Below are 26,616 nucleotides of genomic sequence, written 5' to 3' on the forward strand. Positions count from 1 at the left end.
TCTAGATTGAAATCTCGGAGAGTTTCCACAAGCCTCTAGTGGTGATTACCAGAGATTAGTAATAACATGTCTAATTAGTGTAGGAAGACATAAAAATCAATGGCAGTGTGAAATGTTACACTGACGGGCAGAGCTCAGAGGAGAGCTGGCGTGCGTCTCCAGAGACGGGGCAGAGCCTGGCGGCCCCTAGCTCAGCTCCAAGCCTGGGGGTGGGCTGAGCCCCATCCCACAGGACGCCGAGGGCTTTCCAGGTTCCCAGCTTCCCTGTCTTTCAGCTGCTGACGTCTCTGTTGGAGGAAAGCGTAAAAAGAGAGCATGATTCATTGGCAGGTGTGCTGTTCAGTCGCTGAGTCGTGTCCGACTCTTTGTGACCTCATGGACTGCAGCACGCCAGGCTCCTCTGTCCTTCACCATCTCCCGGAGTTTGTGCAAATTCATATGCATTGAGTCGGTGACTCGATTGAACCAGCTCATCCTTTGCTGCCCCCTTCTTCTGCCTTCAATCTTTTCCAGCATCAGGGTCTTTTCCAATGAGTCAGCTCTTTGCATCAGGCAGCCGGCAATTCCGTGAGCACCCTGAGTCCCAGTTCTGCCTCTCACTGCAATTCAGCAGTTTTTACCCAACACCCCACACATCCAGAGAACAAACGAGCAAAGGAAACACCCAGTCCCTGTTTTCAGGGGCCCTGATCCGCTGAGCAAAGGAGGGTCCTATGGATGGTGGAGCCCCGTGTGCCCCATCTCCGGCTCAGGACTCAGGAGGAAATTCCCAGATTTGTTCAGTTCCATCCAGGCAGGAGGTCAGCGTCCCCTTTCCACTCCCCACGAGACAGTCGTATCTCCACCAACTGCCCAGGTCATCCTCTACGACCCTTTCCCTCTTCATTTCATGGCTCCCTCCCTCTCTTCCCCAAGGCCCAGGGAGACCAGGCCAGACAACAACAAATGGCTCTGCAGACTCCCCAGGGAGACTCTCCCTCATACACCCAAGAAGGCATTTTCTCAGAGTCTCTGCTTCGGCTTCGCCATATGTCTCAGAGTGGGCGGCGGGGGCAGCCAGAGAGAGGTAGAGACGCCGAGGAGGTCCAGATACAAGTAGATGGATTACAGGTGATAGCTACGGCTCACCATTGAAGTCATGCTGATAATGTAACACACTGAAGTAAGAGGTATGATGAAGCGCCTTAGAGACACGGATGGAGGAGGCATTAACTCTGCCTAGGAGGCAGGATATGGGAAAGAAGTGAGCTTGCAGATGACCTCGAAGGAAGCCATGGGGGTAGCAGTGGTGAGGCTCATGAGAAGCCCATGAGCAGGGGCAGAAGCACCCAAGTGAGGGGGTTCGGAGAATGAGGGATCCATGTGGTTGAGGGTAACAGCCCATCCTCCCCTCACACCCAACCCACCCCTCCACCAGGACCTCCAAAGGACAATCAATGGGCAGCATCCAGGCTTTACGTGGTTGCATCTTGCTACTGCATTTGACCCTGTGGACCACTCCCGCCTTCTGGAAACATCTTCTTCCCTGACTTCTGAAGCTCCATGGTCTCTTGGATTCCCCTATTTCTTTGTCTCCTCGCCTAGGTCTTTCTTTCTCATTCTGTTGACAATCCCTGGGGGGCTCCATCCCGAGTGCCCACTTTTCTCAACCTTCTGTCTTTGGATGATGTTCAGACCCATAGCATTGCCTCCATCTTTATCCTGAGAAGTCCCAAGTCTCCTTCACATCCCAGGCCTCCCTTCTTATTTCCAGACCCACACTTCTAAAGCTTCGCCTGACATTTCATCTGAAATGTCCCATAGACAGACACCAGCCATTCCACAGGTCCAGAACCAGGCTCGTATTTCCTCCACATAAGGCTTCTGCTAAGTCTCCCTGCGGGGTCTTCCCAGGTGGAGCAGAGGAAGAGTCGGCCTGACAATGCAGGAGGCACAAAGAGACGCGGTTTGATCCCTGGGTCAGGAAGATCCTCTGCAGAAGGAAATAGCAACCCATTCCAGTATTCTTGCCTGGAGGATCCCATGAACAGAGGAACCTGGTGGACTACAGGGCTCCCCTGATAGCTCAGTTGGTAAAGGATCTGCCTGCAATGCAGGAGACCACGGTTCGATTCCTGGGTCGGAAAGATACGCTGGAGAAGGAAGAGGCTACAGTCCATGGGGTTGCGAGAGTCAGACCGGTCTGAGCATGCACACATCTTCCTTCAGAGAACAACAGCGCCGTCTAGTGGTCGTCCCGGCCAGATCCCGCGGGAGCCCTCTGTCACTCCAGCACCCTGCCACCCAGCTGCCTCGGTGACGTCCTCCATACACCCGTCTCCTCAGCCCCACAGCCCCTTGGTTCATTGCTATTTGCCCAAACCTCAGCGAGCGCCTCCAACTGGTCTCACTGGCTCTCCCATTTGAACCCTCTTGGGTGGTCCCCATGCCGTCCCAGGGTTAGTCCTAAAACACAGATGCAATGGCATTATTGTTTCTTTCAATTGTAGTCTGAGGCGTCCCGTTGCCTTCAAGATAAAGCAAAAACTCCTCAGCTTACACACAAGCTCTAGGTGACCCATCTTTTGTAACTGCTTCCCTCCAAACATCGTCATTCCAGCTAGACAGAATCACTTGTCTTGCCACTAATGTATTAGGATGCTTCATTAACTCATCATCTTTTTAAACTACCGTGTTCCAGGCTCTGGGAACACAGTCAACTTTGCAGACACGGTTCTGGCCTCTTGGAGCTCACAGACCAGCATGGAGATGCAAATGAATGAAAGGGGGAAATTATACAATGAGGTACACCATAACAGAGGTGCTAGGAAGCCAGTTGTGGAAAATCACTGGGAACTCAAATTCAGACTTGGAGTTTTCAAACTTATTGTTCCCCCTGAGACAAAAGTCTTTCCTCCCCCCATACACCAGCCAGCTGCTTCTCTCTTCCAGGACTCAACTCAGGTGCTTTCTCCCATGCTGACCGCTCGGCAGCCTCTTCCTCTTGTGCACCCACGGCTCCCTCTCACAGTTCAGTTCAGTGCAGTTCAGTCACTCAGTCGTGTCCAACTCTTTGCAACCCCCTGGACACAGCACACCAGGCTTCCCTGTCCATCACCAACTCCCGGAGCTTACTCAACCTCATGTCCATCAAGGACATCTCACCCTCTGTCGTCCCCTTCTCCTCCCGCCTTCAGTCTTTCCCAGCAGCAGGGTCTTTCCCAGTGAGTCAGTTTTTCCCATCAGGTGGCCAAAGTATTGGAGTTTCAGCTTCAGGTTCAGCATGTTTCAGCATCAGTCCTTCCAATGAATATTCAGGGTTGATCTCCTTTAGGATTGACTGTATCTCCTTGCACTGCAAGGGACTCTCAAGAGTCTTCTTCAACACCACAGTTCAAAAGCATCAATTCTTTGGCCCTCCACTTTTTTATAGTCCAACTCTCACATCCATACATGACTACTAGAAAAACCATAGCTTTCACTAGACGGACCTTTGTTGGGAAAGTAATGTCTCTGCTTTTTTAATGCCCTATCACATTTTTTTAATGTCCCTATCACAGAGCAGTCTTATCTCCTGATTTGCTCCATGGCCCCTGTGTCTGGATTTGCAAATAAGAACTGTGTATTTCTCATTTCTGAGTCCCTAGAATCTAGCACAGAACCCAATACAAAGCATGGGCCTGATAAATATTTTTTGGGAAAAGTGAATAAATGAAGTGTCACATGGTCCAATTTTTTCTCTTGTCTAATGACAGACTTCATTTTCTTCGGCTCCAAAATCACTGCAGATGGTGACTGCAGCCATGAAATTAAAAGACATTTGCTCTTTGGAAGAAAAGCTATGACAAACCTAGACAGCATTTTGAAAAGCAGAAACATCACTTTGCTGACAAACTTCCACAGAGTCAAAGCTATGGTTTTTCCAGTGGTCATGTCCAGATGTGAGAGTTGGACCATAAAGAAGGCTGAGCACCTAAAAATTGATGCTTTCAAATTATGGTGCTAGAGAAGACTCTTGAGAGTCCCTTGGACTGCAAGGAGATCAAACCAGTCAATCCTAAAGGAAATCAACCCTGAATATTCATTGGAAGGACTGATGCTAAGGCTGAAGCTCCAATACTTTGGCCACCTGATGCGAAGAGCCGACTCATTGGAAAAGACCCTGATGCTGGGAAAGATTGAGGGCAGGAGGAGAAGGGGATGGGAGAGGATGAAATGGTTGGATGGCATCACTGACTCAATGGACATGAGTTTGAGCAAGCTCTGGGAGACAGTGAAGGACAGGGAAGCCCAGCGTGCTGCAGTCCATGAGGTTGCAAAGAGTCAGAATCGACTGAGCAACTGGATAACAACAAAATGAGAGGGGGGCCAGAAAGCTGTAATGGAATTGCTCCCTCTCCCAGAAAAGTAGGTGCAGACACCTAGGAATTATTATTCAGGAAGTAATCCCCAACAGTCTCCCCTTGGAGTGGGGCAGAGGAACAGCGAGCTTCACTGTCTGGAATGCTCTGAAGGCGAGGGTCCATGGAAGAAAGGCAGAGGGTCCATGAACTGTAAGATGCTGGCACCAAACCCAAGTCAGAGTCTCCAGGGTGAGATGCGTTCTGGAAAGAAGCTCTGGATGTGAAGTGAAAGGGTGAAGCCCTAAGAACAACGGTCTTAGGGAACCAAGCCTGGAGCATCTTCAGCCAAACTGGGAATGAGGGAGTGGCTCATTTTCTTTCAGATATTCCCAGGGGGTCCCTCCCAGCCTGGGAGATTATGCAGGACAGAGTTCCAACAGCGACACCATGTGGCCCTGAGAAGCAATAGCAGGCGCTGGCTGCATCCTGAATGTGGAAGTGAAGTGAAAGTCGCTCAGTCGTGTCCAACTCTGCAACATCATGGTCTATACAGTCCATGGGATTCTCCAGGCCAGAATACTGGGGTGGGTAGCCTATCCCTCTCCAGCGTACCTTCCCGACCCAGGAATTGAGCCGGGGTCTCCTGCATTGCAGGTGGATTCTTTACCAGCTGAGCTACCAGGAAAGCCCCTTCTGAATGTGGATGTGGTGTTAAATCAACTCCATTTTGAATTGTGAGGCTCAAAAAAAAAAATCAAGATTGGAACAAGCTTCTGAGAGAGACGCTTCCTGAAAATAAGGCATGTTGGCTTTTAATCAATCTCATGGGGAAATAGGACCTAAGTCTTTACTTGCACTTGGAGTTTGGGAAACTATTCATGCTGGTTAAAGAAGGGTAGGGGTGTGAGCCAGGGCCAGTTGAAAACAAAAGTGAATGTCACTATAGGAAGCTTAACATAAATTTTAATGTATTTTTTAACTTTGAAATAAATTCAGACATATTTCTTAAAGCTGCACCAAATAATACAAATAATTACCATACTGTCCCCATGAACTCACCCCTATTATCTTATGCAACTGCAGGACAATGATCTAAATTAGGGAATCAAAACTGACATATGCTATGAATTAATCTACAGACCTTACTCGAATTTCTCAAAGTGTTTAATTAATGTTCTTTTTATGATCCAGGATCCCATACTGTATTTAGTTGCCGTATCTCCCCCAGTCTCGGATCATTCTATCAGTCCCCTCTTGCCTACATTCAGAATCTTTTGGCAAGAGGGCCACCAAGTTCCTTGAATGAATGAAGATGCCCTGGTTGGTACATCAGATTGGGACATACCTGATGTCATTATATGTCTCAACCCGGGGAGCTTAACCTTGGTCCCTTGACAAAGTGGAACCTGCCTGCTTCCCCACCACGGAGTTACTGCTCTTTCCTTTGTCACTGGTGAGTGTCCTGGAAGGAAGTACACTGAGATTATGTGAATAGCCCTGTTTCTCATCATAACTTCGGCCTGTTCATTTTACCGTCCTCTGGCGATTATTACTGTGGTGTTTGCCTCGCTCCATCATTCCTTCCACCTTTTAAAAAATATCTATTTATTTATTTGACTATGCTGGGACTTAGTTGCAGCATGTGGGATCTTTTAATAGTTGCAGCATGCAACCTCTTAGTTGTGGCATGTGGGACCTAGTTCTCTGTCCAGGGATTGAACCCAGGCCCCCCACATTGGGAGCATGGGGTCTTAGCCAAGGGAAAGAGAGGGGAACGATACCCACCTCCACCCCCGAATTTCCTGTCTGCATCCAGCTCACTGTGGAAGCATGGGTTTGATTGACTTTAAATCAGGTTGTGACTTTTGATTATCCTGGGGGACTGGGATTCTCCTGTTTCATAGCTTAGAATGACCATGGGAGTGTTTTTCCCCTATCTGGCCCCGGGGTCATTGACTGGCAAGGGAAAGGGCTGGCCGCATGGAACAGGGAGGCAAAGATAAGGTTGCATTAGGATCACAGCCCATGGTTTGTGTGATTTAAACACATCCTTCAAAGGATGCAGGAACTAGGCGCTGTTAAGAGTCCAAAAGCGGAACTTGAAACAAACCCTTAATTTCCAGGTGCCTCGGTGTGTTCGTCCAAAAGCAAAATGAAAGGAAGAAGTTAGGATCCTAAGAGCTTTCAGAAGGTAACAAGGAGGAAGTGGAATCCAGGACTGTGTATCCATGCTCTGGGAGAAGTCTCCTCCTATGTCCCCTCACTTAATCTGTGCCAAAAAACAGAAATGTGGTTGGATGTCTGACAGAGCTGGATAAAGGAAAACCATCTGTCTCAGTGGATGCCTCCGCACCAGAAAACTTCCTTTGTGGCCCAGCTGATAGGCAAAAGAGAAAAGACTCAGGACTCATGGATTCAATCTGTTTTCTCTTTCTCATTCCCTCCTTCTCTCTCTCCCTCTTTTTTTCTTTCACAAGCAGTTTTCACCACCTGGCAATGTTTCACCTTTTAAGCCCAGATTTGTGCTTTCTAAGCTTTAGAACACATGCAGCATGAGCTTCAGTTTTCCTGGCAGGTGAACTATTCCCAGGGTCCACCATCCCCTGCAGCGAGCAGTCCCCTCTGGCCTGTGTTGCCTGGTGGGTGGGGAGACAGCGCGTTGCCCGCCCCCGGAATGCATTCCCTGCAAACCCAGCCAGCAAAAGGCTCCTTAGGAGCAGATGTTTCTGTTTAAGGCTGGGAGGAACTGGAGGGACCATTTTTCTCCCCATCAGGTTTCAAGAGCAAGAGACAGCTGTTTGCCAGGAACACAGACCGGGATTCTAACGAGGTTCGTGGCTGAGCTGAGCCTGCAAGAAGGGGGCCTGACCGACGTCAGGATGAGGTTATTAACAAACCCTGCAGAAAGCTGGCAAAGGGCCATTTCAGAATAGTCTGGAGAAGAAATGTCTTGTCCCCTAAGATGGAGTTTGATATTTGTTACAGCATGATCAATGGGAATTGTCAGCTTGGTCTAACTTCTGCCAAGGATTATCGCTCAACTTAAAGAAAGGGCTGCTGAAATTTCAGGGTATCAGTTTTGGTGCGGGTGCATGACACACAGCATAATTGCACTCTTGTTGTTTAGTCGCTAAGTCGTGTCTGACTCTTTTGCGACCCCATGGACTGCAGCCCGCCAGGCTCCTCTGTCCATGGGATTTCCCAGGCAAGAAAACTGGAGTAGGTTACCATTTCCTCCTCCAGGGGATCTTCCCAACCCAGGGATGGAACCCAAATATCCTGCATTGCAGGCGGATTCTTTATCACTGAGCCACTTGGGAAATCCAATCACACATGACATCCCCAGTAATCTGGCCTACACCTCCTTGTGAAGCTGGGTGGGCAGGGGGGTGTCATTCTAGTTAATGACTACCCCTCAGATTGCTACCTGCTTCATTTTCTTGTAATTCTGGGGAAACCAGGAGCTTTCACACCTCCACCTATGAATGCTCACTCCTTCCGTGAAGTGTTTCCCATACTCGTCTTATCTGCAGAGCCAGCATCCACTTTGCAGAAACCTTGGTCTATTTAAATAACCAAACGTGACTTTGCTGAAAGATTCTCATTCACAGGAGTTTCTGCTCTGATCATTTTGGGAGCAGGAGACAAATGTTTAAGGACAAGGGTCTGATGTGGTTTTGGAGTGGAAAAATGAACATTAAAAAAATTCCTAGGCACTGACTTCAATTTTTCTGCAAATTGGAAAACGACTGCAATTATTCTTTAAATAGAAAGTTATAGAAACAAACCTTTTCATTTTACAATGAAAACCCCACAGACTTAGAATAAAATCCATCTGGAGGAAAAAAAGTCATTAATTTAAATTCACTGTAAAATAGAATGGCTTAATATTAGAACCTCTCCAGTGGGCACGTTTTGATAAGGGAGAGAGAATGTCCCAGAGAAAATAAGAGGAATTGCATTTATTGAGTGATTAATATGGATCAGGAGCTTTCATACATGTTATCCCATTTTTTCTGCACCACAATTTGAAAAAACTGATGTTACTTAGCAAATTTTGTTGATGTGAAACTGAGGCTCAGAGAGGTTAAGTAATTTGCCTAAGATAACACAGCTAATAAACAGTCAAGTTCAGGGTTGTTTTTTTAATTAAATTTTTGTTTCTAAATCTGCTTACAGGAGTGAAAGCTATATATGAAAACCACTGAAACTCACTAAGAAGTCACCCACAATATCTAAAGATAACTACCTTCATTTCTATGTATACTTGTGTGCACATACACACACATGCACTCATGTACACACGTAAATGGAATCATAGATATTACTATACATCTGCTTTTTCACTTTCTAATGTGTTCTAATATATTCTAATCATGATTCTCTGTATTTCACACTATTTTCCATTGTCCCATAATTCTCCATTGCATTGATGTACCAAATTCTATTTAACCATTCCTCTAATGGACAATTAGGTTGCTTCTAATTTCTTTCTATTATAAACAATGATGTAATGAATATTCTTGCAAATAAATCTTTGCCTGCATCCAGAATTGTTCTTTAGGGTAAATTCCCACAAACGGAATTTCTGACTCAAAAAATATAAACATTTTAAGTCATATATATGTATATACATATACACACACACACACTTATATATATATATAGCAAAATCACACTCCAGAAAGGTTGTAACTAGGCTAAATCAGTGTATGCAGGTACCCCTTTCCTCAAAACTCTAACACTGGCATCGTCTTTTTCAAAAATGGCCAATTTTTGAAAACTGTAAAATTGTAAAAAATGACCTCTTGTCTAAACTCTTACTTCCTTAGTAGTGATAATGAGTTGCTTTCCTATTTCCTGACCATTTGCATTTCTTCTTCTGTGAATTGTCGTTTAAGTTTTTTGCCCATTTGATAACCAGGGCAAATCATCCTTTGTTTTAGTGATTTATAAACATTCTTGGCATATTAAGATGATCGCACCTATTCCATGTTGCAAATATATGCCCTAGCTTATGGCAAGCTCTTGTTCTAGTTTACGGTGGTAATTTGCTAGAGTAAAACTTTTAAAGTTTTAGATTTCGACAGACTCACAGACTTAGGGGAACAAACTTACGTTTACTAGGGGGAAGGATGGGGGGAGGGCAAGTAGGGAGTTTGGGATGGACAGGTACACACTGCTATATTTAAACTGGATAACCAACAAGGGCCTACAGTATAACACAGGATACTCTGCTCAGTGTAATGGGGCGGCCTGGATGGGAGGGGCGTCTGGCGGAGAATGGGTATAGGTGTATGTGTGGCTGAGTCCCTTTGCAGTCCACCTGAAATTATTGCAGCGTTGTTAATCGGCTATACTCTAGTATAAAATAAAAAGGTTTTTTTTAATTAGATTTCAAATGCACCCGTCAATCTTGAAAATTCCGTCTTTGACTGTAATTTATTAATCAACATATACATTATTCCAGTATCCCTACAAATTTTTAAAATAACACTTTTAATGCACCCCAAAGTTTAATTTCCAAACTGTTACTAACTCATGGACTGGAACCATTCCCCCCACTTTACTGGATCCTAAGCCGTTACAGACACTGAGCCTGTTGTGCGGGTCACTCTGCTCTTTTGATTCACTTGGCTCCAAGCCAGGGCCACCTGCAAGAATCATCGTAGGTTTATAATGGGCTTTCTACTTCTCTCTGACCACCGAGCCTGTGTTTTTCCATGCAGCCCATCTGGGGCTGCAGGGAAGGAATTGTCATCTTGCTAGGGTTGGGAGGAAAGCTCTTACAGAAACATAGTTCTGCTTCCCACTGGTCACCAGAGCTGGTCTTCCCGAGGAATGTGAAAAGAACAGAAGACTGAACTGCAGATACCCAGCTAAGGCTTGTGTTTGTGGAGAGTCAAAAAGATTCATCCCATCGTAAAAATACGAATGAATGAATGTTAATGGAGGGACGTCCATGTTAATGGATGTTAATATGTGCTGAGAGTTATGCTGGTGAAGGTGAAGGCGTTAGTCACTCAGTCATGTCTGACTCTTTGTGACTCCATGGACTGTAGCCCATTTTCATGGGATTTCCCAGGCAAGAATACTGGAGTGGGTTGCCATTTCCTCCTCCACAGGATCTTCCCCACTCGGGGATCGAACTTGCATCTCTTACATCTCCTGCATTGGCAGTTGGGTTCTTCACCACTAGGGTCACCTGGGAAGCCCTAACGGAGGGACATCCATGTTAATCGGTGTTAACATGTGCTGAGAGTGGGGAATGGAGATGAGTAAAAAGAGACACTTAGCTTTAAGAAAGTCACGGAAGTCAGACGCACCAACCTCATCTCGCGGGTGAGTCTCTCCTCAGCATCTTTTAGCAGGGACCATCAGCCTCCAAGTTCAGGATCCATGCTGCCCTGGCTTCCAAGGAGCCAGGAATTACTCAAGCAGTCCGTCTTTCCTTCCTCCAGCGAGTTTGCTACTAAATAAGTTCCTTACTTTCCACAAAGTGCTAAAGTATTTCAGTTTGTGTTCTAATTGTTAACATGAATCAAACATAAACTAAAAACACAATTACAAACCCAAATTTAATTTTTTTTTAAATCAATATATCACATTCCCTCTGAAACTTCCCGAGGGAAAAACAGTGCCCCTTCCCTGACAAATGAAGCCCTGAATAATGCTGACCTGTCCTGAGGTCAACAGGCTTCCCAGGTGGCAGTAGTTCTAAAGAATCCGTCTGCCAATGCAGGAGACATAAGAGATGTGGGTTCAATTCCTGGCTTGGGAGGATCTCCTGGAGGAGGAGGGCATGACAACTCACTCCAGTATTCTTGTCTGGAAAATTCCATGGACAGAGGAGCCTGGCAGGCCCACAATCCATGGGGTCCATAGAGAACTATGTGTTGGATACTGGACATATTCCCCAAATGCTGAAATATCTTAGAGTGTCTGAGGTTCCCAGAGTAAGGTCTATAACACTCAGACAGCAAGCCTTTTGTCTTGCCCCAAAAAGTGAGTCTGAACCTGAAATAATACTTCAATCCTCCAGGGACACCCACTCCTTACTAAATCCTGTTAGAGTCTCTAAAAGAATCCAGATCCTAGTCAATCTCTTCAATGAAAGGTCCACGTAAAAGCGGTTATATGTTTCTGCTGTGAGTGGATATTCCCCTGCATTTTTCATATTGGAAACAAGAGTTTGGGGCATGGATCTTTGCTTTATGTAAACCATAAGTGCTAGGGAAGAGCATCAAATTTTAGAAAAGGTTGCACAGGTTTATGTATCAACTCAAAATGGTGAAAAATGAAAGACTCAAAATTTCATCTTCTCTTTGTTTCCAAGGAGACTCACAGTTTCGTATCACTGTATTCTATTATTCTGTAAGTAAGAGAAACATACACTCCCCCCCTCCCCCATAAAGAAATAAAGCTCATCACTCACAGGAACGAGGGTTTGGAGTCCTGTTCTCCATTTTGCAGACTAACAGAATCACAGACAAGAAGGATCCTGGGAGGCCACCTGGATCTATGAACCCATTTTGCCAATTGGCCCCTTATGAGGTTAGGTTATGTCAAGGTCATATGTCAACTGGCAGCTAACAAGGGCAACAGCTTGGGTCTTTCCCGTCATCCTGCCTCCCCTCTTGCAGTTCAGGACGAGATACCAAACAAAGCCAGGAATTCATCGTTGCACAGCGGCAAACCGGCAGCCCCACTTTTGCCATTGTTCCCAGTACACCTGCCAAAACAGTTTGACGGCGCCAGACACAGAGCTCGTGACCCAAATCATGTCTTCTCGTTAGAGCTCTGATTTTTTTCCACCCGGTGTAATTGCCCATCTTATGCAGAGATGTCGAACCGTGGGTGCTTACGAGAGTAAAGACAGGCCCTTCCCAGGAGTCTGAGGTTCTAGGCAGAGGCGTTGAGACAGTAATAATGTACAATGCGTGTGTGGTCAATCGCTTCAGTCATGTCTGACTCGTTGCAACCCCATGGACTGCAGCCCGCCAGGCTCCTCTGTCCATGGGATTCTCCAGGCATGAATACTGGAGTGTGCTGCCATTTCCTCTTCCAGCAGATCGTTCTGAGCCAGGGATCAAATCCACACCTGCTGTATCTCCGGCACTGCAGGTGGATCCTTTATCGCTGAGCCACCAATAATGTACAAACAGGCTACTGTTTAAAAGCACTGACCTTGTGTCTGGCGCACACACACAGACTGACCCCTGTAAATCACTGCAAAACACTAGAAGTGGGTGTGATCACTATCCCCACACCTCATCTGACAAACGAGGCACAGAGGCAAACACTTGTCCAAGGCTATTTAATTCATAAGCAGAGAGATCCTTAAGCAGGGCCTCCGGCCTTGGGCCCTGGCCCCCAGCGGAAACCAAGGGAGTGGGGTGGGACCACTTGATGATTTGCCCACTTCCCGCCACCTTGTTTCCATGACAACAGAGCTGTTTCATCAAGGTCAGACATACACTTCACAACTCTAAGGGGTCCCTTGACTTAGGACTTTTTACAGAGGAAAGAAAGTTTGGCTGAGATGGGTTGAACCCACATGTAGAATGGAAACTGTTTAATGTTAAGTTAAAGGCTGAAACCACTGAAATTGAGCTAAAGACATGAGCACAAGTCTCCAGGTTAACCTTGCCCTCCTTCCTCTCCCATTTCCAGCTCTCAAGCATCTGTCTCAGGGGAAGGAAGAGTCAGACAAACCTAGACTCAAATTCAGCCCCAGCCACGAAGATATGCAGCGTGGCAGCCTGAAAATCGGGCTTCCCAGGAGCCACTGGTGGTAAAGAATATGCCTGCCAATGCAGGAGACGTAAGAGACATGGGTTCGATCCCTGGGTCAGGAAGATCCCCCGGAGGAGGGCACGACAATGCACTCCAGTATTCTTGCCTGGAGAACCCCATGGACAGAGAAGCCTGGAGAATCCCATGGACAGAGAAGCCTGGCGGGTTACAGTCCATGGTGTTGCACAGAGTCAGGAACGACTGAAACGACTTAGCATGCACACAGCCAGGCCTGATGATCATTTCCAATCCATCTCTCGGTCAAATAGATACGGCGACCCCAGCTAGGTGGGGATGGGAGTGTTGCTCTGTTACTCCCCGCCTCTTATGCTGTCCATTCTGGGCTCCTTTACAAGATGTCCCGTGATTTCTTTGTTCCAAGCTGGTCCAAGCTGTGACAAGCTCCTCTCTCGTACTAGGAATTTATGATGCTTTGCAGAAGCACCTTAGCTCTTTACTTATTTGCAGGCTCAAGATGCACCCTGAGTAGAACTCTTTACCCAAAGGACAGCTCAGGGAAGTGTCTCTGTCCGAGGCAGCCTGTGTCAGGGGCTCTGCCGATGGCTGTCTCTACTAGAGTGGCTTTGCTCTGTGTGTGGAGCCCTGCCTGCCGCCTTCCTCCTGCAGCTCCACGCTCTGCCCCTGCATATGTGGAGGGTTCGCGCTGGATGTCCCGACACGATCACATCTAACATCCCCACCGCCACTCACTCCCCATCCATGAGCCCTGGACTTGTAAATACAGAATGACTTCATGCCCCTGCTCTGGCTAGTGAGTGGCGTGGCCCTGCACGCTGCCGCACGTGCGCCAAAAGGCCCTCTTAGGTCTGTGGTTGAGGACGCATGGGGGCCTAGCCCTGCTCTGATGCACGGCCGTTCTCTGGCTGTGTCTGCAGAGGCAGACAGTTTCCCTATGTAACACACATGTTATGGTGAAGAAACGGGGCTGGGGCAGAGGGTCTCAGATGAAAGGGTTAGGACGCGGCCCCTCCATCTGCTGACATTAATGGGTCAGATATCCTGCCTGAGGCTCTATAAACATGGTGGGGGTGTTGCAAATGCAATTCCTGGCGATTACTGTTTCCATTTTCAGATTCACAGGACATTTACAATGAAGGCGGTGCACACCTGCAATTCCATCCCCTGGAAGCACAGATGCTCACCATCCTTGCCTTTTGGTTCACTCCGCCCCCCACCCAAGTCACCCCGCTCTCCCTCTTCGCAATGTCTTTCTCTTTCAGCATGTTAACATGCTCCCATCTCTCCACTTCTTGGAAAAATCAATCAGTCAGTCAGTTCCATCGCTCAGTCGTGTCCGACTCTTTCGGACCCCATGAATCGCAGCACGCCAGGCCTCCCTGTCCATCACCAACTCCCGGAGATTACTCAAACTCACGTCCATCAAGTCGGTGATCCCATCAAGTTGGTGATGCCATCCAGCCATCCCATCCTCTGTCGTCCCCTTCTCCTCCTGCCCCCAATCCCTCCCAGCATCAGGCTCTTTTCCAATGACTCAACTCTTCGCATGAGATGGCCAAAGTATTGGAGTTTCAGCTCCAGCATCAGTCCTTCCAATGAACACCCAGGACTGATCTCCTTTAGGATGGACTGGTTGGATCTCCTTGCAGTCCAAGGGACTCTCAAGAGTCTTCTCCAACACCACAGTTCAAAAGCATCAATTCTTCGGCCCTCAGCTTTCCTCACAGTCCAACTCTCACATCCATACATGACCACTGGAAAAACCATAGCCTTGACTAGATGGACCTTTGTTGGCAAAGTAATGTCTCTGCTTTTTAATATGCTATTTAGGTTGGTCATAACTTTCCTTCCAAGGAGGAAGCGTCTTTTTAATTTCATGGCTGCAGTCACCATCTGCAGTGATTTTTAAATAAATAATCTGCAGTGAAAAATAAATAATCCCTCCCAAGTCTTCAGTAACTGATAAATTTAATTTTCGGCAGAACCATCTAGACTCAAGGGCTTCCCAGGGGGAGCTAGTGGCAAAGAACTCACTTGCCAATGCAGAAGACATGAGATGCAGGTTTGAACCTGGGTTGGGAAGATCCCCTGGAGGAGGAAATGGCAACCCTCTCCAGTATTCTTGCCTGGGAAATCCCATGGACAGAGGAAGTCAGCAGGCTAGTCCATGGGGTCACAAAAGTCAGACACAACTCAGCACCTAAACAACAACAACAAATGATGACAGAAATTGCAGTGTCACTCAGTATGAATGATTATGACCATTTTTACATAGTGCTGTGGGAACATGGGAAAGTTAGTGACTAACTCGGCCTTGGGGAAAGCAGAGAAGGCTTCCTGGAGGAGGTGACATCTGAGTAGTGTCCTGCTGAAGAAAAGGTCAGGAAAGAGTGTCCCAGGAAGAGAAAACAGCTGAGGCAAAGACAGAGGCACAACAGCATGGGGTTTATCAGAGGAGACACAAGTGGTTCCTGTGTGGTTAGATCATGGAGAAACGAAAGGATAGATACAAGCTTTTAAGGAGTGGATGTGTCATGTGGTTGAATAACATTGTTGGTCACCTAGGTGGTTACAATTTCCCTACATGTCAGACTAGCCAGGAATCTGATTCTTAGCAGAATCACGTTGTTACAGATTCATAACATCTTAAGGGCTGGATCTTGAGAGAATTAGAATTAAGAAATTGAGGAGCAAAGAAGGTAAGTGCCTTGCCAAGCAGTCACACCGCAATTTAGGATGGAGTCAATGACTTTAAGTTGGTGGTGATCAACTCAGGGTTCATAGAGCAGGGACACACATAGGCCTTCCAGGTGATGTCACCAATTATGAGTGCCTTGTTGGATATGAAAAGTATGCTCCCAAATATGAACCACGGTATGATTTTGAGTGGCTTTTATCACTTTTTTTCTATTTTTCTCTATTTGCCAAGAAGTTCCATCATGAATATGCATTACTTCTGCATCAACAAAGTACATACTGGTAAGGGGAAAAAAATAAGTCTATTTACTGCTTTAGACACTAAGAGGCTTTCTCTCCGTGGCTCCATGGACCTGTCCTAAAATGGATTTCACATAACAGGGATGAGCATCCAAAAGAAGTTCCTGCTAAGCAAGAAGAGCCAGGCAGGAAGGCAAATTTTCATGAACGTATTTATTTCCACTTGAATCTCTACTGCCTTACAGTTTAAGACCCATTCTTTGGCTTCTAGGTGACTTCTTTCTAAAATGAGATTTGTTGCCGGCCCTTCACATAAAATGTGTGCATTGTTCTTTTAGAGACTGAAAGACAGGGGTTGTGAGGGTGTATTCACCAGAGAGAATTTAGTAACAGCTCTCAGAAAATCTAAACCATCCCATCTGGGTATTTGGGCCATGGAAATAATCAGAGATGTGCACAGAATTTGTGGGTAGGTCACACAGAACATTGTGCCTGGTAACTCATTTTTGGTGAAAGAAATAAAGAAGGCGTAGGGGAGTAAAAGATTAGAAATTGCTGGGACTTTCCTGGTGTCCAGTGGCTAAGATTCCAAGCTCCCAGTGCAGGGGGCTGAGGTTCAATCCCTGGTCAGGGAACTAGATCCCATGGGCTGCAACTAAGAGTTCTCATGCCACAACCAAAGATCCCAGAAAACAAAGACATTTGTTTTAAGAAAAGAAATTGCCTAAAATAGCTAAATGTCTAATAATTAGATGTTGGTTAAACTAGCATACATAAATATCCTATTATAAACTACTTGTGTCCATGCATACAATATGATGCAAGCAGACTATAAACACTGTGAATTTGGTTTTCAAGAACATCTGCGTGTGAGTGTGTGTGTGTGTGTGTGTGTGTGTGTGTGTGTGTGTGCGCACGCGCGAGCGTGTGTGTGTGTTCACATGCTCAGACACAGGACCAGAGAACTGTGCCAGCCTGGTGATTTTTGGGTCCTGGAATCACAGATGATCTTCATCTCCTCCCTCGTATTTCTGTATTCCCCAAAGTTTCTGCAAACAACATCCTTCTTCCACCATCAGAATTTTCACAAAATGTACTCTGCAAGGGCACTGTTTGGACTTAGAAAAAATGTCAACGAAAATAAAATTACTCTTTTCTGTGTGTGCCTACAGTGGGTTAGGCACTATGTTATGTGCTGGGGACACAAGGAAGAGTCAGATATGGTCCCTAAGTCCTTGAGCCTAGAATCCAGTGGAGGAGACAAATTCAGAGAAATACAAGTAAGTATTGCATAGGATGATAAATAAGAGGGCTGCACAAGGCCAAGGGAAAATCATTCACTCTTCACAGGCATTAGGGCAAAGGCAGGGGAGGAGCAAAAGCATCAAAAAGAAAGGCGTCTTTGAGTTGGGCTCGGAGGGGCTATTTGAGGTGGGCTCTGACAAGGGAAGAGGAACTCGTTAGGAGAGCGAGATCAAGGGAAGGCCTTCCTCATAGCCAGAGCAGCATGAGCAAGGAGAGAAGAGCAAGGTAGGCTCAGTTTGGGGGAACAGGGAGGAATACAACGGGGCAAAGTCCTGCATGGCCACTAGCAATACTGGACTCCATCCTGTGGGCAAAGAGGAGCCCACAGCAGATTTTGGGAAAGATCATTTCAGCAGCAGTACTGAAGACAACCTCCACCAGACTTTAGCAGACAACACTGACTTAGCCAAATCATTTTTAATAGTTTAGGGGTCTTTGGTGGTAATTTTTTTTTTCCTTCAGGATGGTAAGATTACGGGTCATTTCCTTATGTTCCTATCCACCCCCTCCCTTTTTCTTAATATATGCTACCCTATTGCCAAGTTAGTTTCATCATTTAAAATACTGGGGAAGGGGCTTCGCTGGTGGTCCAGTGGCTAAGACACCAAGTTCCCAATGCAGGGGACCTTGGTTTGATCCCTGGTCAGGGAACTGGCTCCCACATGCTGCAACTGAAAGTCCTCCTGCCACAAGTAAAGATCACATGTGACCACAACTATGCCTTGTTGCAGCCAAATAAATAAATAATTTTTTAAATATTGGGGGAATATAGTTTTATAGCTAATCAACAAAGTTTTTCACTTTCTCATGTGATCTCATCTCACGATTGAACAGTATATATCAGGTTGGAGATACCTTTTCCTGGAAAAAAATTTTCCACCAGCCAGCTCATTAAACACTGACTCCAGAGGAAGTCACGGCTGCTTCTCCATTTGCTTCTAGATGTTTAGCCATGCGTCTTCTATGTAGGTGTGAACACCCTCGGTGGACGTACTTGGAGTGTGTTCTTTTCATTTTCCATAAGCATTTGCCCAGTGTTGTCATCTGTTCTCTGAAGTTCTATGGCAAATGGGCCCTTAATCGCCCATGAGCAGATGCTCCATCATTTACTTAAACATTCCCCTACCAGCGGACGGGTAGTTTGTTTTGAATGTGTTAAAATACAGCTTCCACGAACCTCTTTATGTGTCAATGTATTTCCTTGGAATTGTTACTAGAAATGAGAATCTGTGCTAAGGGGGAATAGAAGCCATCCCAAAGGAGTTAGGGGATAAGGACATGTTTTAAGACTCTTCATGCATACTGCCAAAGCTGCTTTTGTGCGTGGGGTGTTTCACATCACACTCCCCAAGGAGTATGGCTTTTTAACTGTTGCTCTTTTGCTCTTTTTCATGGCAACCGGCCTGGATTTTTGCTGTCTATCCGCCAACCAGGGGGTAAGTCATCCTCCATTTTGGGTCCTCAGTTGCCCCAACTAAGGGAGACAGCGGGGCAGGGAGGCTTTGCAGTTAAAATGTTTATTTCTTCTATGACAAATAAATCTGGAATTAAGAGTCTGGACCATTATTTTGAGCTATCGCATGTGCAAACAACATTTATTTTCAGCCCCCTTCCTTTGGCTCCATTTTTTCAAGGTGAAACCAAGCATGAGACAAATCTCTACAGTGTTTCTCCCACACACCCACACACAAATCTCATTTTCTGCCAGATTTAAAATGCAACAGTTACAGAGCGGTGCCTATTATTCCAGTCAACATGGTGCCCTTACCCAGAAGTCTGGTCACCATTATATATAATTTATGAATCCAACCCAGAAACAAGGCAAAGAAAAAAATGAACATAGACTGAAGTGTCTGTGGTAATGAAACCGCTTTTCTGTATCATGTCCCCACGAGTTCAGGCTCATTTCCATTTCTCGATTTCTTCCCAAATTTGTTACCCCAGTGACTGACACGCCAATTACAGTTTCCTCCCCACGCTCGCGCCCATGTTGTCCAATAAATGTCATGGCCTTTTGCTGCGCTGTGCACTTATTTTCCAATTACTGTGGGTAAACAGGGATGAGCAAGCAATTGAAGGGAAGCTTTTAAATCATTTGATTTGGTCCCGAGCAAGATTTCAGAGATGGAGACATAAAACATCAAGGCCATCGTCTCCAGCAATGACAAGGGTTGAGAGCAACTGCCTCGAAATCGCGCTCTTTTGCAAAGAGCCATTTCCACTGGGACATCTTTACCCCAAAGTGGATGGACATCAAGTGCCAAAAAAAGGCAGGCCTCCCGGTCTGTCAGAGGGATGCCCTCATTTGTTTCAATCCTGAGCTAGTGCCCATCAGCCTCTTTCAATCTCCATTAGCAGGCTGGAAATTTGTTTAGAAAGCCGACAGGTACTATTGGGGGGATTAATGACTGCTGATTTATGAATATTGAGGCACATTTCAATAATCAGACGCAGAACCATCACGGGCGGCTGCAACTGGCTGTCCCTGCCAGGACAGTCTACGGCAATCACTCAGAGTCAGTTAAATGATTCTGATTTATGACCTTAACCTTCGGGGTCCACTCCATTTGCTCTCTTGGTGTGTAAATTCTAAAAATGCAATTCCCTCCACCTCCAGAGAGCCAATTTGAGTCAACATTATGCATGAACCGAGAATGCGGGAATTCTCAGATCTCTTATCTCAACTCATTAAACTTGCACCGAACATCTTGCAATTAAAATTTCATATAGATTTCCTCTTATGATTGACATTTGGCCTTGATGAAATGAGTTCAAATTTGGTCTCTCGGAAGACCTGGAAAGAGAGAGATGGGTCCGGACATTGTTTCTGGAGAGACAATGATGGGGCACTAATACCTTGATTAGCATTTCGAACAGACTCTTCGGGAAGGGCTGCCTCCACCGCTCAGTGCAAGATGTTGGGGAGCCAAGCCAAGAATGAGAAGCCAAGCCAATCTGCTCGCTTTGTTTGGCAATAATGAAACAAGAGACTCAAGGACTCAGAACAGGAAGCAGCCACATAGTTTCCACAGAGCCAGACCTCTGTACTTTAGACACAGAACCTGGTACCCAGAGGGGAAGAACTTCTCCAACATGGCACAGAGGTGGGTGTTTGTGAACCCCTTCTTCCTTGAGCAGTGTGACCATGGGACCAAATTCTGGCCAATGGAGAAGTAAAGGAACTGATGACTCCCACTTCCTGGCTGGCCTATAAAAACCTTTCAGACCCAGGACTTGCCTAGCAGCTCAATAGTTAAGACTTCACCTTCCAAAGCAGGGGGTGCAGGTTTAATCCCTGGTCAGGGAGCGAAGATTCCCACGTGCCTCAAGGTCAAAAAACCAAACCATAAAACAGAAGCAATCCTGTAACAAATTCATTAAAAAGACCTTAAAAAACAAACAAAACCCTTCCAGACCCAGTGCTCACTCTTTTTCCCCATCCTACAGCGTGAGTGAGAAGTCAACATGAGCCGTTGAAGTTTAAGGGTTGCTTTGGCAGTTAAACAACCTTAACACATCCAACGCACACTGTAGATCAATAAATGCACCTACAATCACACAGTGAGCAAAGAAGAACAAGCTGGAGGCCCAGCTTCCAGGCTGAGGGCCCAGTGAGTGCCTCTATGTTCCCTTAAAAGTGTCTTAGATGCTTTTGTTTGATTTTTGAGAAATCAAATTTTAAACATACACATCTAAGTAGGTCTCAGGACCAAGCCTGACCTAAGATAGAGGAAAGTCAGTCCCCTCCCAATGCATCTATTTAAGTGGTGTGCTAGAGTTGGCATCTGCTGGTTGTGAGAATCTATTGTGCGCGTTTCTTCCCAAAGACATTGTGTTGTTGGTGGTTTCAAATTGACCATGGCAGAAGTGCTCAGCTGGCCAAAAAGTTCATACTGCTTAGTTGGAGCATTCATATTAAAACATCAGGGCTTCCCAGGTGGCTCAGTGGTCAAGAATCTGCCTGCCCACTCAGGAGACACAGAAGACGTGGGCTCAAGGAGATCCTCTGGAGGAGGAAATGGCAACCCACTCCTGTATTCCTGCTTGGAAAATTCCATGAATAGGGGAGGCTAGCGGGCTACAGTCCATGGGGTCACAAATAATCGGACATGACTGAATGACTGAGCATGCACACACTCACATTAATACATTTTCATCTTTACCCATAGGCTCCTGAGACGTGGGCCATTTTGAATACCCAAGAAAAACAACACTGATAGTTGGAACAAGAGGTTTTTCCCAGCCTAGAAAGTCACTATGGTCTGCCATATATTTGGGGGGAAAAAATAAAAAAGATAAAGTACACAAAAGATGCTCCCTGGTAGAAAGTGAAAGTGAAAGTCACTCAGTCACGTCCAACTCTTTGCAACCCCCGTGGACTATACACTCCATGGAATTCTCCAGGCCAGAATACTGGAGTGGGTAGCCTTTCCCTTCTCCAGGGGATCTTCCCAACCCAGGGATCAAACCCAGGTCTCCCGCATTGCAGGTGGATTCGTTACTAGCTGAGCCACAAGGGAAGCCCAAGAATACTGGAGTGGGTAGCCTATCCCTTCTCCAGCAGATCTTCCTGACCCAGGAATCAAACGGGGGTCTCCTGCATTGCAGGCAGATTCTTTACCAACTGAGCTATCAGGGAAGCCCCTGATAGAAAGCAAACTGGAATTTGAATAAGAATACCCAATTCTGTCCTTGGTCCTATCTCAAATTTCATGTCTCTTGACTGTAAAACAGGAAGGGACCTCCCTGTAGTTCACAAGTTTTCCATCAGAGTTCCACAAGACAGGATGCATGAAACACATCTCATGCAGGAGCCATCTCACTATCACTTGGAAGGTAAATTCAATTTGATCCTGAGCCAGAAGACTTGTCTCCAAGCCAGATGGAAGACCACACCAGGGATGCCCCCTGCAAACCTCAGAGTCAAGTTGGAAGCAGATCAACATTTGACTTACTTACCTTTTTCGTGATTGGCCAGTGGAACCATAAACCCAACCCAAGCCCAAAGTGAGAACATTCAGCCATGAGCCAATAGGCTTCCTGGATTGAGGTCAACTGTTGATTACCGTGTGGCTTCCAAACACCAGGCAGAACTGCACTGAGGGCATGGCAGGACCTCAGCAGACAAGGACCCCTCAGGCAGACAGACACTTTAGGAAGGTTCTCCGGCGCCGCAGGTAGAGCCCTGCTCCCTGGGAAATGTGCTTACCTGGCACAGGAGACAGAAGGGCATCTATCCAGCTGCTAAGCCAGTGGTGGACAAGACAGAAAGGATGCAGTGCGTTCCCATGGACCATTCTGCTCCATGTCCAATACCCCTCTCAGGATGTTACCTCCTCCTCCAACTCACCAAGCAGAAGTGGATGGAATAAAGGGGTAGAGAAGGATTGGTAAATATATGGCAGGGCATACAGTTCGGCACACAGCCATAATTCGTTCCTTTCATTTGCTCATCAGTGAGCGAGCATTTGGTTAGTACATAGGTTCTAGGTAGGGGGCTTCCCCAGTGGCTCAGCAGTAAAGAACCCGCCTGCAATGTGGGAGATGCAGGTTTTATCCCTGGGTCAGGAAGATCCCCTGGAAGGAAACGGCAACCTACTCCAGTATTCTTGCATGGAGAATCCCATGGACAGAGGAGCCTGGTGGGCTCTGGTCCACAGGACTGCAAAGAGTCAGACACAGCTGAAGTGACTTAGCACAGCTCATGACCTGTTGGGTCATAACTTTATTCCTCCCACACGGACTCTCTGGGTTCCAAAGAGCCATCCACATCCCCCAAGGAGACCACCCTCTGCCCTCACCACCCACTCAGAGTCTGCAAGACTCAGCTCAGCTCCTCCCCACTTGCCCAGCCAGCACCAGCTTCCCTGCTCTAAATCCTCCTGTGCTCCCGAGCTGTTCCGTACACTCTAAGAACTGAATCACACACACCACTTTGTATCATCTCCTAATCAAGGGGCCCCACAGAGTCTATGTTTTCTCAGTCCCCTGAAATGTTCTGTGAACGAGAGCTTCCATGGTCAAAGACTTTGCGTAAAAGGTAGTAGACCAGGATCTTAGTTACCCAATGAGGGACTGAACCTGTGCCCATGCATTGGAAGCATGGAATCCTAACCACTGGATCACCAACGAATTCCCATACTTGAGCTTTTTAAAGAGTCAGAGAAGCCCAGTAACATTTGACTTCTTTTTGTCCAGCATGCATTACAACACTATTAGGGAAGCCCTGGTGGCTCAGCAGTAGATTTGGGTTTGATCCCTGAGTCGGGAAGATCCCCTGGAGGAGGGCATGGCAACCCACTCCAGTATTCTTTTCTGGGAAATCCCATGGACAGAGGAGCATGGAGGGCTACAGTCCATGGGGTGGCAAAGAGTCAGACATGACTTATCGACTAAACAACATCTCGTTGTACTCATGCTCCCCAGGACTTAGTTAGGGAAAGGCTGCCCTAAGAGATTCACAAACCACAAATGTGTCTTCCCAAGAAGAATGTAGGCTCATGGAGGGTAGGGTCTGCATTTTCAATTTCTTTTCTCCCATCCTCTCCTGGTGCCAAGCGCAGCACCTCCTGGTACATCCTGAAGGATCCTGTTGCCTTGACGACCAGTGTTGAATTGCTATTTCAGTTCTCTCTCTCCATCTCTGGAGCCCCAGGAAAGCAGCAAATGCCACAAGGCATTAGTCTGAGTGTGCAGCATTTTTGGCAAAGTGGCGTTAATAATGTCCAGCTCAGCTCATCAGCTGGAGCTCCTTGAGACAGGCAGGACGAGACGCTGCTGGTGACACATTGCCGAAGCTGCCTCCTTGAGAGCCTGCTGCTAACAGAAGCGCTTTGTCCTCTTTTATTTTTCCAGCTAATTTAGAAGGTAGGAAGTGGTGCTGCATTGTTTACAGCCTGTACTTGGAGGTAATATGACCCCTCCGGTGAGTAACTTCAATCTCCGTCACACCATCTGTTTTGTCATTGACAACAGCTCCACTGGGCTTGTGGAGCACTTTATGGGGATGCTGAGGCCCAAGGGTGTTCTTCATGCCTCTAATTATAAGGAGAGCATGATTTCCACCTGGTCCCAGGGAAAGAGGCTCAGATGCAGCTTCCTCCCTCCTCAGCCAAGTGCTAGAGGCAGCTCCATCTCTCTGGACCCTTGGCTGTTGCCCCTCCATGCTACGGTGAGCCTGTGGGCTCTGCCAGGGATGGGAAGAAGCTGAAAGTTCTTCCTAATAGCACCAATACTTCCACAAAGCTCAGAGAAACAGACTTGGCCAACAAGTGGAGAGGGTATCTATAGTTGGCTGATTAGAAAAGGCCAAATAGGGACTTCTCTGATGGTCCAGTGGTTAAGACTCTGGGCTTCCACTACAGGGAGCATGGGTTCAGTCCCTGGTGGGGGAACTCAGAACCCACATATTGCCAAACAGTAAGAAAGAAAGAAAGAAAGAAATGGTCAAATAGCTGTACAGTGACAGATAAGCGATATTTGTGATGGACTTTTATCATGGCTTATATCTTTGATGATCTTCCTGGTTTTCAGCACCAGAAACTGCTGGTGCCATGGTGTGTGTTAGTTCCTATTATCTTGTGACTTCATGACAAGTTGTATGCCCAAGACTTGGTGGCTGAGACACTAACCATGAACTTGGTTCACAAATCTTCAGTTTGGGCAAATCCGCAGGAGCTGGAGGACCCAGTTCCAAGCTGGTGCACTCACTTGGCTACAAGCTGGACCACAGTACACTGCTGGTTGTTGGCTGGTAGCTCAGGCGGGATTCAGTGGAGGACCTTCGTTCCTTTTCTTCCAGGCCTCCCCATGGGGCTGCTTGGGCTTCCTCATAGCATGGTGGCCCAGGACCAGGCTAAGTGTTCCAGGAATAAAGAATAGAGCCACCAGTCTCTTAAGCTCTGGATCTGGAAATGCACAGCATCACTTCCACCATATTTTATTGCCCAAGCAATCCAGAGCCCTCCCAGGTATAAGGGGAGGTGCCATACACCCCATTTGTCAGTGAGAAGAGCTTCAAAGAGCATATGGTCATCTTTTATCCACTACAGTGCTCAACACTCACAGGTGATTTATGAAACACCCTCACTTTGGTCCATGTGAGCTGGTACCAAAAAAAGCTGTGATGTCAGTGCTCAATACAAACCCCCATCTGTCAAGAGTTTAGCTAAGCTATTGCCTCAGCATCCGTTTTGTTGAACCAAATGTCTTGCAGGGGTCTGAAACTGACATTAACCCCTAATTAGATTATTATTATATTAAGGGGCTATGGAAAAGCCTGAACAAAAAATTTTTGCCAACCCAATACATATGGCATATAATGTTATATATTTATATTAATGTATTATATCATTATTATATTAGCAAGCACATCCCCTAGTAACTGCTTACAGAGTCACAAGTAAATGTACATTCCTGATACGATGCCTCCAAAAGTCCAAGTGATAAACAGTCTCCTCTACCTCCCAGGGCCTTCCCCTTATAAGCACCTTAGATAAGATCCCCAGGAAGCTTATTAGAACCCTGCTCTTTTGGATTTCAAATGACCAATGTGGATTTAGCCCAGGAACCCCAAAGCACACCATCAATGAGCTCTAATAAAGGCATGCGCCCCAGATTCATTCTCTCTCTCTCTCTGTCTGCCCTCCATGGGCCCGCCTTGACTTCCCCATGGGGCCCCTTGCAATCTGCTGTGTATCTTGTCCAGGACCTTCGAGTAATAACCTTCTCCGTTTCAGTTCCCTCTGCTCTTTATTGAACCAAGCCTCATCACCCAACACCCTGGAGCGCTATACTTAACAAGTGTTAACAAGGTCAGAGCAGCATCTCTCAGGAGGAAACAGAGAGGCCTGTCTTTGGCGAAGATCCCGCTATGAGCCACTGTTCATCACAGCTGGGTCTTTCCCAACTTCATCTCCCTTATTTCTCACAATGACTCGGGCCATAGAGATTTGAGCCCTCATTTTATAGAAGAGTGGACATAGCTCTGAAAAATTGAGACGTTTCCAAGGTCACACCACCAGTACTGGTAGAGCCAGGATCCCAGCCCAGGTGCGCTCGGTCCCCAAGGCTCTGTTCGCCCCAACTTGTCTGGGACAGTCTCACCTGAGCCAGAACATCTTTTGGTTCCTCTTGGGGGTCTCCTCCCCAAAACCCCTGTTCGCCCTTCTGAGAAGTGACAGGGTCCACATCCCTCTTCTCCCTCCCCACCCCCTACCATCGTGATGCCTGCTGCTGATCTCCTGGGGGGAGGCCAATCCCACATTGCACTGCTGGC

At 46.7% G+C, this 26,616-nt stretch overlaps 1 long non-coding RNA gene across 5 annotated transcripts in view; it reads right to left on the minus strand.

Annotated features, from left to right (window-relative positions):
• Positions 1–26,616, minus strand: part of LOC133063693 (uncharacterized) — a 454,338-nt gene that overhangs the window by 316,731 nt on the left and 110,991 nt on the right. Inside the window, exon 1 of one of the 5 annotated variants that reach the window (XR_009694472.1) lies at positions 22,549–22,668. The exons of the other annotated variants lie outside the window; for them this stretch is intronic. This is a non-coding gene — a long non-coding RNA (uncharacterized LOC133063693). Of the gene's footprint in view, positions 1–22,548; positions 22,669–26,616 lie in introns of those variants that run through there. 5 annotated transcript variants of the gene reach the window in all.

The sequence above is a fragment of the Dama dama genome, chromosome 10 (genome assembly GCF_033118175.1).
Source record: "Dama dama isolate Ldn47 chromosome 10, ASM3311817v1, whole genome shotgun sequence".
Classification (NCBI taxonomy): domain Eukaryota; kingdom Metazoa; phylum Chordata; class Mammalia; order Artiodactyla; family Cervidae; genus Dama; species Dama dama.